Raw genomic sequence first — 11,000 nt, forward strand, 5'->3', positions numbered from 1 at the left:
AGTTGCTCCAACTCACAAACCTGATGGCTGGGGAGAGCCCAAAAAATTAAGAGAAAAATCTAAGGAGCATGTCCTCACCTTTCTGTGGCCCAGCCCAGGGCCCTTTCCTGCTTCCAGATCCAGGTTCCTCGGCTGTCTGGGTGGGGAGAACTCTCTTCTCCCATTTCTCATGGATCCCCAGTGGGGTCCCGCAGTGGAAGGGCACTGGCTGTTTGCTGGTCAACTGGCCCCAACACGTTAGCCAGCAGTTGCAGCACACCATAACCTCCCCCCAAAACAGCAGATGCAATCTCTGAACAGAAGCTACCAGGGGTGAGCCTGAAAGCACTGCCGACCTCCCTGGAACTCATGCCCAGGCAGTGTGACCAAATTCCATCCCTTACCTACTACACCGTGGCTCCTCCTTCCTACCAGGAATTAACCAGAGAACACCGCCCTACCAGGCACCAAAACCTTTCTACCACCCGTGGCTCCGACTGAGGAGCGGGCTCCCCGTCCCTGTTTGCAGCGGGGCTCATTTCGCCTCCTCTGGGCCAGTTCTCACCTCCAGAGTGAAAGCCTCCCGTTTCTCCGGTGGGAAGCACTCTCTTCTCCCGTTTTCCGTGGAGCCCCAGTGGGCTCTGGCGGTGGAAGGGCACTGGCTGTTTGCTGGTCAACGGGCCCCCAACACGTTAGCCAGAAGTTGCAGCACACCACAAGCCCCCAAAACCCTGCAGATAGGATCTCCAGAGAACAGATGAAGCGTGGACACCTAGATACTACCAGGGTGAGCCTGAAAGCGCTGCCGACTTTCTGGAACTCTCACCCGGGGAACTGTGACCAAATTCAATCCCTTGCCCACTACCGTGTTCCAATGGATTGAGGAAGTGAAATCCGAAAAACACACCTCACACCAGGAACTTAAACCTGTCTACCAGCCATTGCTCCAATTCACAAACCTGATGGTTAGCAGAGAAGAGCCCTGAAAATTGAAAGATCTAAGGAGCGGGTCCTCACCCTTCCGCAGCCCAGCCTGTCTCAGCCCAGGGCCGTTTCCCACCTCCGGATTCAGATCCAGGCTCCTCGGGCCCATGGGTGGGAGGCACTCTCTTCTCCCGTTTCCTGTGGAGGCTCCGTGTGGTCCCACGAGCAGAGGGGGCACCATCTGTTTGCTGGTCAACCAGTCCTGGTGCACCCCCACTCCTAAGCCAGAAGGGTCAGCAGTGGCCACACTACGTCCCCCCATTAACCTGCAGATACGATCTCTGGAGAACAAATGAAGCACCGGCCCCTGGGTGCTACCGGAATGAGCCTGAAAGCGTCACCGGGCTCCTGGAACTCTGGCCGGGGCACTGCAGCCAAATTCCATCCCTTTACCAACTACCGTATTTCTTCGGACCAGGAATTAACCAAAGAGCACCGCCTTCCCAGGCACCAAAACCTCTCTACCACCCTTGGTTCCCATCGCCCTCCACATCAGGAGGGAGCCCCGGAAGATTTTAGAAAAGCTCAACCCGGTGAGCGGCTCCCCCTGCCTGCCTGCAGCCGAGCCCGTCTCGCCTGACCCCGGGCCAGTTCTCACCTCCAGAGCGGAAGCCTCTCGCATCCCGGTGGGAAGCACTCTCTTCTCCCGTTTTCCGTGGAGCCCCAGTGGGCTCTGGTGGTGAAAGGGCACTGGCTGTTTGCTGGTCAACGGGCCCCAAAACGTTAGCCAGAAGTTACAGCACACCGAGAGCCCCCAAAACCCTGCAGATAGGATCTCCGGGAGAACAGATGAAGCACGGGCCCCTGGGCGCTACCGGGGTGAGCCTGAAAGCGTCGCCGAACTCCTGGAACTCTGGCCCAGGCACTTCGACCAAATTCCATCCCTTACCCACTTACCGTGTTTATTCCTACCAGGAATTAACCAGAGCACTGCCTTCCCAGGCACGGAAACCTCTACCACCTGTGGCTCCGACTGAGGAGCGGCTCCCCGTCCCTGTTTGCAGCCGGGCTCATCTCGCCTCCTCCGGGCCAGTTCTCACCTCCAGAGCCGTCTCCGGTGTCTCCAGTGGGAAGCACTCTCTTCTCCCGCTTTCCGTGGAGCCCCAGTGGGCTCTGGTGGTGAAAAGGCACCGGCTGTTTGCTGGTCAACCGGCCCCAACACTTTAGCCAGAAGTTGCAGCACACCGCAAGCCCCCAAAACCCTGCAGATACAATCTCCAGAGAACAGATGAAGTGTGGACACCTGGATACTACCGGGGTGAGCCTGAAAGCACTGCCGACCTCCTGGAACTCACCCTCGGGCATGGAGATCAATTCTCTTCCCTTAAGGATTTCCCCGGAGCTCGGGAGGAAGGGAACAATATAAAAGCGGCCACCAGGTGGCTCCTGCAAACCGGCTCCAGGGCAGCGGGAGCTTTGGCCGCTGGCTAGGGCGCACCGCCGTCCTCCCCGCTTCCCCTACGCCCTGCCTCGTCTCGCTCACCTCAGAGCTCGTCCTTGCAGGGTTCCGAGCCCGCGCAGGGCGTCTGGCACGGCCCCGGGCATCCACCTCGGAGCTAAACACCAGCATGGCGCGACCCTGGCTGCAGCGGGGGCACTTGTAAATACGTTTTTGGGGGCGGCTGCGGGGATGGGGACAGACTCCCCACGCGATTTCCCCGGCGGCCGACACAGACGAGTAAACTGCCCGGGACGCGGGCACAGGTTTCCCAGGGGCGCACGAACGGTTCTCGGGCTCCCGGGAGAACTTATCAGCATACAGGTGTGGACTGTAAAACGGAAACCATGCAAGTCCCCAAAGGACAGCAACGGACGGAGGAGTCGTTTTTATTCCACAATAGCAACCGAGCGTAACTGGATACCAGACCCTAATAGTGTTTTTTGTTTTGTTTATTTTCTCCCCAGGTTTTGGGTGTGTTGCCTTTCGGGAGATAACAGCAGGCCTTCTCTCCGCACCTCTGAGATCACCAGACCCAGCCGGATCAGATGTGCCCCGAAGACTTATGCAGGCGCAGAAAACCAACCAAGGAACCACCAACCGGGACAGGTGGTCAGATGTGCGCAGACCACGTCCTTGTGGACAGTTTTCAGAAGCCAGGGGTGCCTGGTGATTGGCGCTTGTCAGGGCACCTAGATGTCACCCCATCTGACCCTGCTAACCCCGATTTCCTCCATGCTTTCCTTCACCTTTTCTATTTCTACCTTAGCTGATTTAGTTCCAAGACTGTCCAATTAAGGCTCCCAGATTAAAAGTAGTGAATGTGTCTAGTTTCTCCTCTTAAAAGTAGCATTGATATTTTTACTGGATTCATTCTTATCTCTCAAAAGTAATTTTGTATCAGCATTTTTATACTAGGAATGTTTATGTGTAGGGACAAAAATTGACAAATGAAACACATAAGAGTGAAACATTTCTGCTTGGCCGAAAACCAACACCAAGCTAAGCAACAAACTGGCAAAGAATATTTGCAAACCAATACAAAGAAGACGAGAGACTTCCGCCAAGATGGACGCGTAGGTGGAAACACTATGCCTCCTCTCACAACCAAGTTTAAAGTCAACAAAGTTTCAGTAACAAAAACACATCCAAAACACAGAAAATTGAACTATACCGAAGTCCGACAACAAGGAATCCTTTACCCAGACTGTTAAGAGGGGCAGAGCCAGCAGTGGAGTAGGGTCAGGCAGGAAAGATCTCCCAACCCAGGTGCGCAAGCAGCCGTGGGTGAATCCCAGGTCTGGGGTAGCAACAGGCGGACCCAGTGAGGGCGTAAGGCAGCAGGCTGACCGCAGTCATGCATTCGCGTGCAGATAAACCACCAAAAAGCGAGCACTGAGACAGACCTCACAAGGCCCAGCCGTGGGAAGCAGCAGAGGGGACCGCCATTGCCCCTCTCTGACCCCACCCCCACATACAACGTCACAACTTAACGATGACTTGCCCCGCCCTGCTGAACACCTAGGGCTCCGCTCCTCACACGTAACAGGTGCGAATAGACCAAAACATTATAGCTCAAGGACAACTCAAAGCCCCAGAGCCAATAATTCTAAGTGACCAAAAATAGCCAATCTATCAGATGCACAATTCAAAACACTGGTGATCAGGATGCTCACAGAACTGGTGGATTTTAGTCACAAATTAGAGGAGCAAATGAAGGCTAAACTAATTGAAATGAAGGGAAATGTACAGGAAACCAATAGTGATGGAAAGGAAACTGGGACTCAAATCAAGGGAGTGGACCAGAAGGAAGGAAAAAATGATCAAATAGAAAATATGAAGAAACAAGAATTCAAAAAAATGAGGAGAGGCTTAGGAACCTACAGGACATCTTTAAACGCTCCAACCTCCGATTTATAGGGGTACCAAAGGGGAAGAGGAACAGCCACAAGTGGAACACTTATTTGAACAAAAAATAAAGGAGAACTTCCCCAGTCTGGCAAAGGAAATAGACTTCCAGGACGTCCAGGAAGCTCAGAGAGTGCCAAAGAAGTTGGACCCAAGAAGGAACACACCAAGGCACATCATAATTACATTAGCCAAGATTAAAATGAAGGAGAGAATCCTAGAAGCAGCAAGAGATAAGGGGACAGTCACCTACAAAGGAGTTCCCATCAGACTGTCAGCAAATTTCTCAAAATATAACTTACAGGCAAGAAGGGGCTGGAAAGAAGTATTCCAAGTCACAAAAGGCAAGGACCTACATCCAAGATTACTCTATCCAGCAAAACTTTCATTTAGAATGGAAGAGCAGATAAAGTGCTTCTTGGATAAGATCAAATTCAAGGAGTTCATCATCACCAAGCCCTTATTATATGAAATGTTAAAGGGACTTATCTAAGAAAAAGAAGCTCAAATGAACAGTGAAAGGACAGCAAACTCACAGTTATGAACAACCACACCTAAAACGAAAGCAAACTAAGAGAACAGCTAGATCAGGAGTGGAACCATAGAAATGAAGAACACATGGAGGGTTAGCAACAGGGGGGTGGGAGGAGGAGAAGGAGGGAGAAGATACAGAGAATAAGTAGCATAGATGGTAGGTAGAAAATAGACAGGGAAGGGCAAGAATAGTATGGAAAATATAGAATCTAAAGAAATTGAGATATGTGGACATAAACTAAAGGGGGGAATGGTGGGGGAGGGGTGTGCAGGGTGGAGGGGAATGAAGAAAATAGCATAGATGGTAGGTAGAAAATAGATAGGGGGGAGGGCAAGAATAGTGGGGGAAATATAGAATCCAAAGAACTTGAGACACGTGGTTATAAACTAAGGGGGGAGAATGGTGGGGGAGGGAGGGTGCGGGTGGAGGGGAATGAAGGGGGGAAATTAGAACAACTGTAATGGCATAATCAATAAAATATATTTAAAAAATACAAAGAAGACTTATAAGTCAATAGAAAAATGTGCTAAGACTGCAAATAGTAAATGTTACAGAAAAGAAAGTTTACATGGGTTCTAAACCCTAGAAAAGATGTTCAGCCTCATCTATATAAAAGGGACACCATACAATATCATCCTTCCCCCAGCCCCTGCTTTGGCCTATAAAGATGGCAAATGTAAAAAAAAAACCTTAATAACGTGGACAACAATATGGGGAACCATACACTCTCAAATATCAAACATTGTTGATGGGAGTGTAAGTACAGACGCTACAGAAAGCAACTTGGATACAGCAGAGTCTGAAAGGCACACACCCTTTACCTCACCAGCTGCCCTTCCAGAAACACAAAAGGTGTGTGAAAGAATATTTGTGGATGCATAACGCAAAAGCTGGCTTTCCTATCACTAAATATTCAGAAATGAAATCTATTTTGCAATGGCATACCTGTTCCCTTCTCATTTAACCAAATGGAGCATTTATTGAAAAATGTGATGACCCCCAGGAAACAGAGAGAAGAAAGCACATTCAAAGAGTTTGGCACACTTTCCTCTCACTGACCAACGGGCGTTGTGTCTGGCAGCAGCTGAACACCAGGGAAGTTGGATCTTAAGGCCACTTCATGTTAATAAAAGCGTGTTATGGTTGAGACTTCCATTCCATTTGCTAGGTGGGAGGGCACACTTTCACAATGACCTCTGAGTTCAGGTGAGGGTGGGGACTGGGCTTTTTCTTTTTCTGTTTTTAAGCAACTTAAAAAACTTCTTATTTATTGATTTTTAGAATGAGAGAGGATGAGAAAGAGAGAAAGAAACATCGGTTTGTTGCTCCGCCCATCCATTCATTCATTGGTGGCTTCTTGCGTGTACCTGGACTGGGGAATTGAACCTGCAATCCTGGCACATCAGGATGATGCTCCAGCCAACTGAGCTACACCCATCCAGGGGGGGATGGGGTCTTTTGGGGGGCGGGGCATAAGCAAGGCAAACATCGTATGCAGACACCCTTGCCACTGACACTTCACATGAGCGCAAACAGATTAAAGTAACGTTTTGAAGAGAATTGCAAAGAAAACATGTGAACCCCAAACTTCTGCCCCGAGGGCCTTAGCCTCCCCAGTGTGAACTCTGCAGCTGTGATCCTGGGCAGATGCAAGCGGACAAAACATTCTCGGTTAGCATCCGTGACGGTATGCGATCAGTTTACACCAGCTGATGTTTTTCATCTGTTGGGGAAGTGGACCCATTTCCCACCTCAGAGCAGGGATCCATGGCTCGTAAACCTACCTGGGTGTCAGAATCACCTGGAGTGCTTGTTAAACCTCCAAACCCCAGCCCCACCTCCCCCAGTTTCTCGTTCAGCTTCAAGATTCTAGCAGACCGTTTTTAGTTCAAGTCCTCTCATCTAAGAGTGTTACCAGCTAGTTAATCAAAAATCCAGGATCATGATGTCCTCCTTGAAAATGCTGGTAAAGGCGGTTATTAGAAATAGGTTATTATTAACCAGAAAATAAAATATCTGATCATTACTCTCTTTGGGTCCGAGACCTCGATGTAACAGGAATAGCTAAACACCACAAGAGGGCGCCATTGTCCCAAAGTTCTAGCACTTGGAGCTCTGTGTTGGATTTAATACTACAATAGTCTAAGAAAATGCTTTTAAAAAGGATTATTTTGTTTATATGTTTAAGGATTTAATAAAATGGCACAAGGCCCTAAGATTATGGACGCTCAAGAATGAGGTGCTGGCCCCCGACCCAGGCGCGCAGGCAGACGAGAACCAGCTGGGGTGCGGGGCAGACCGCGGGCACATATTCGCGCACAGTGAGACAGACCACGCAGGCCCCAGGGTGTGAGGGCTGACTGCAGTGGCACACTCTCGTGCAGTGGGACGAAACGCGTGGGCCCGGTGACGGCCATGGCAGCAGGCGGCGGACAGGACGCCATAGTCCCTCTTAGACCCCGCCCCCACATACAGCGTCACAACCCAGCGACTTAGTTGCCCTGCAATACCAGTGAGAGCCATTGTCCCTCTTTGACCCCGCCCCCACATACAACGTCACAACCCAGCGACTTAGTTGCCCTGTTCCAGTGAACACTTTAGGGCAACTGATCCTGCTATGGAACAGGCACAAACAACCTGAAAGATGGCGCAAGAAGAACTCAAAGGCCCAGAGCCAGTAACTCTAAGCGACCGAGAAATTGCCAGCCTCTCAGAAGCACAATTCAAGACACTATTTATCAGGATGCTCACAGAACTGGTAGATTATAGTCACAAATTAGAGGAACAAAGTCACAAATTAGAGGAACATATGAAGGCTAAACTAATTGAAATGAAGGGAGATGCACAGGAAACCAATAGTGATGGAAAGGAAACTGGGACTCAAATCAATGGAATGGACCAGAAGGAAGAACAAAACATCCCACCAGAAAGGAATGAAGAAATGAGAATTCAAAAAAATGAGGAGAGGCTTAGGAACCTCCAGGACATCTTTAAACGTTCCAACATCCGAATTATAGGGGTACCAGAAGGGGGAAAGAAACAGCCACGAGTGGAAAACGTATTTGAACAAATAATAAAGGAGAACTTCCCCAGTCTGGCAAAGGAAATAGACTTCCAGGAAATCCAGGAAGCTCAGAGAGTGCCAAAGAAGTTGGACCCAAGAAGGAACACACCAAGGCACATCATAATTACATTAGCCAAGACCAAAATGAAGGAGAGAATCCTAGAAGCATCAAGGGATAAGGGGACAGTCACCTACAAAGGAGTACCCATCAGACTGTCAGCGGATTTCTCAAAAGAGACCTTACAGGCAAGAAGGGGCTGGAAAGAAGTATTCCAAGTCATGAAATCCAAAGACCTACAGCCAAGATTGCTTTATCCAGCAAAACTTTCATTTAGAATGGAAGGACAGATAAAGTGCTTCTCAGATAAGGTCAAGTTCAAGGAGTTCATCATCACCAAGCCCTTATTATATGAAATGCTAAAGGGACTTATATAAGAAAAAGAAGATGAAAAATATGAACAGTGAAAGGACAGCAAACACACAGTTATTAACAACCACACCTAAAACAAAAGCAAACCAAGAGGACAGCTAGATCAGGAGTGGAACCATAGAAATGAAGAACACATGGAGGGTTAGAAACAGGGGAGTGGGAGGAGGAGAAGGGGGGAGAAGGCACAGAAAATAGCATAGATGGTAGGTAGAAAATAGGTAGTGGGGAGGGTGAGAATAGTGGGGGAAATATAGAATCCAAAGAACTTGAGACACGTGGTTATAAACTAAGGGGGGGAGAATGGTGGGGGAGGGAGGGTGCGGGTGGAGGGGAATGAAGGGGGGGAATAGAACAACTGTAATGGTATAATCAATAAAATATATTTTAAAAAAAGAATGAGGTGCTGGGAGGAGCAAGTATAAAACAAACGGAGAAACCAATAGTCTGGCTATTATTTGAGGGCTTCGACTTGTGGGAAATTGCTACTTTTCTTGGAGAGTTAGTTACAATCACATAATAAAAAATCAGATGGATATTCTACATTACTCACTGGAAAATTTTGTTCACATCTTTCCTTTCAACCAACCTCCTTGGGCCACACCTGGCCATTTGCAGGGGCCTGACTGCGAGGATAGTGTCACCTGTAATTATTCATCTGCAGCCTAAAATTCCAGCTCCCTAATGGGCGTGCAAGGCCCCCCTCCTGTCCTGCCTCCCCCAGAGATTCCCCATGGACATATTCTGCCTCTGACTTCCACATTTTCAGTAGTATCCCTTCCTGCCTACCTAGGACGCAGCCTGCTCCCTTCCAGAACCTTCCAGCCCCGCTCAATCCCCATGCCCATCGGGACCTGCCCAAGCCCACCTCAGCCATCCTTACTGGACCCTCCTCCCTCCTCACTCATTTATGTTCGTCAGGGGGTCACCAGACACCCTAACTTTGCCGAGTTAACCCTGATTCCATGAACTACATCCTGCTGTCCCCATGCGTCATCAGAATGTTCTAGAAATCTCACAGCTTTGCGACAGGCACTAAATCACCCCCACAAAGATTAGCATGAAAATGTGCCGACAGCATCTCAGCCACTAGAGACACAGCCCCCCACCCCACCCCATGCCCACCCCATAAGGCCACTGAGGCTGGGTGCGCCTGCGGGGGCTAATGCAGCTGGTGGGACTTGGCGCTGGGCACTGAGGCAGGGGGCCCAGGGAGCTTGGAGAACCCCCCGACTCCCAGGCCAAACCCCAATCAGTGCATTAGAGTCCCTGGGGCCCTAACCGGGACGTGGACCTCTCAGGGGACACTCACACATGGCCGAGGGCTTTGAGGGAGGCCACGTATGAAGAGACCCCCACAGGAGTAGAGTGGATGAGACCCCCACCCCGGCCCTGAGCTTCGTGAACTTCAGTTTCCCTGGCTGTGAAATGGGGAGAATCACAGCACCTCCCATGATGGGCCTTCGCGAGCCCCCGCCTCTCCCCCTGTGTTGGGTCTGGGTGGCAGGGACCCACAGTGGCCACCAGTGGCGACCTTCCCGTGTCTGTGGAAGCATCACTGCAGAAACAGCTGCTTTCCTGTACAACGAGGGTTCCGAGGGTTAAGTGGGGAGGTCGCCCCCGCACTGCAGTTTTAGCGGGGTGCCTCTCACCTGCACCGCACAAGTGCCCAATGACTCAGCTCTTGGAGCCAGCGGCCATCAGCCAGCTCAGCGCCCACCGGGCCCCACCTTGCCCCCGCCCCACCCCGGCCCGGACCCCAGGACTCACCTGCACGCACAGGGAGCGCCGCTTCTGAAAAGCTGCAGCCCGGGCTGGGGCCTACGCGGCGGCGTCCATTCGGGCCTCACCCCCGCCCTGCAGCACCCGGAGACCAGCGATGCTCTCTCTGGAAAGTTCTGGAATCAGGGAGCCAGGTCAGGCGGGCCTCTGAGGGTCCCTCCGTCCGCCTCCCCCCCAACACACACCTCTCTCCTTCTTAGGGGGCCGAGGGAGAGGGTAGGTATTGTTCTACGAGTCCCTCCCACTGGGTCCCGTTTCCCCTCCAGGGCCCAGTAATGCCGACAGGGAACAGAGGCATCTCCAGCTCCTGCCAAGGGTATGGCAGGTGGCCCCCCTCTCACTCCAACAGCCCCCTTTCCCGCAGGGATTGAGATGAGCCCCTACCCCACCCCCCAATTCCTAGGCTAGATGGAAAGTGGGGGGTTAGGGGACCCTGGGGTCTGGTGCTGAGGCCTGCAGGGCCTCCATGGGGAAGGGGGAAAAGGCCAGACAGGCTCTGGGGAGCTGCCCAGGCCAAGGTCTCTGCCTCAGGGTCTCAGGGCAGCTAAGGAAGACAGCCATCCTCCCTGAGGGCCCTCAGGGGCCTGTTGTGACTGGCCTTAGATGAGGCTGGCAACCACAGTCCCCATGGATTCCCCCACCTTGGGGCCACCATGGTGAGGGCCAGCTCACTTCGCTGAGGTTCTGCTGACTGCTCCGTGTTTCCTAAAGGGTGCTGGCAGTGCCTCCCCCCCTGTAGGGTGCTCCAAGCTGGGGTGTGTCCCCCATGGTTAGAGACAGAGTCATAGCCTGAAGCTCAGGGTGCTGGGTCCCAGCCGCTCCTGCTCTTAGAGACAGGGACACCTTGGGAATGGGCCCGTGCTCGGCAAGGGGTCCCCGGGCA

General features: G+C 51.5%; 1 long non-coding RNA gene across 1 annotated transcript; it reads right to left on the bottom strand.

The window, feature by feature from the left end:
- Positions 1-1,203: 1,203 nt before the first annotated feature.
- Positions 1,204-2,563, bottom strand: LOC118991954 (uncharacterized). Its single transcript, XR_005067512.1, has 3 exons — positions 2,447-2,563; positions 1,916-2,076; positions 1,204-1,420 (listed from the first exon to the last, which is right to left on the bottom strand). It is a non-coding gene; the product is annotated as an uncharacterized LOC118991954 (long non-coding RNA).
- Positions 2,564-11,000: the final 8,437 nt, after the last annotated feature.

Source organism: Sturnira hondurensis, unplaced genomic scaffold, assembly GCF_014824575.4.
Source record: "Sturnira hondurensis isolate 20B ecotype Veracruz unplaced genomic scaffold, ASM1482457v3 Scaffold0007865, whole genome shotgun sequence".
In the NCBI taxonomy this organism is placed as follows: Eukaryota; Metazoa; Chordata; class Mammalia; order Chiroptera; family Phyllostomidae; genus Sturnira; species Sturnira hondurensis.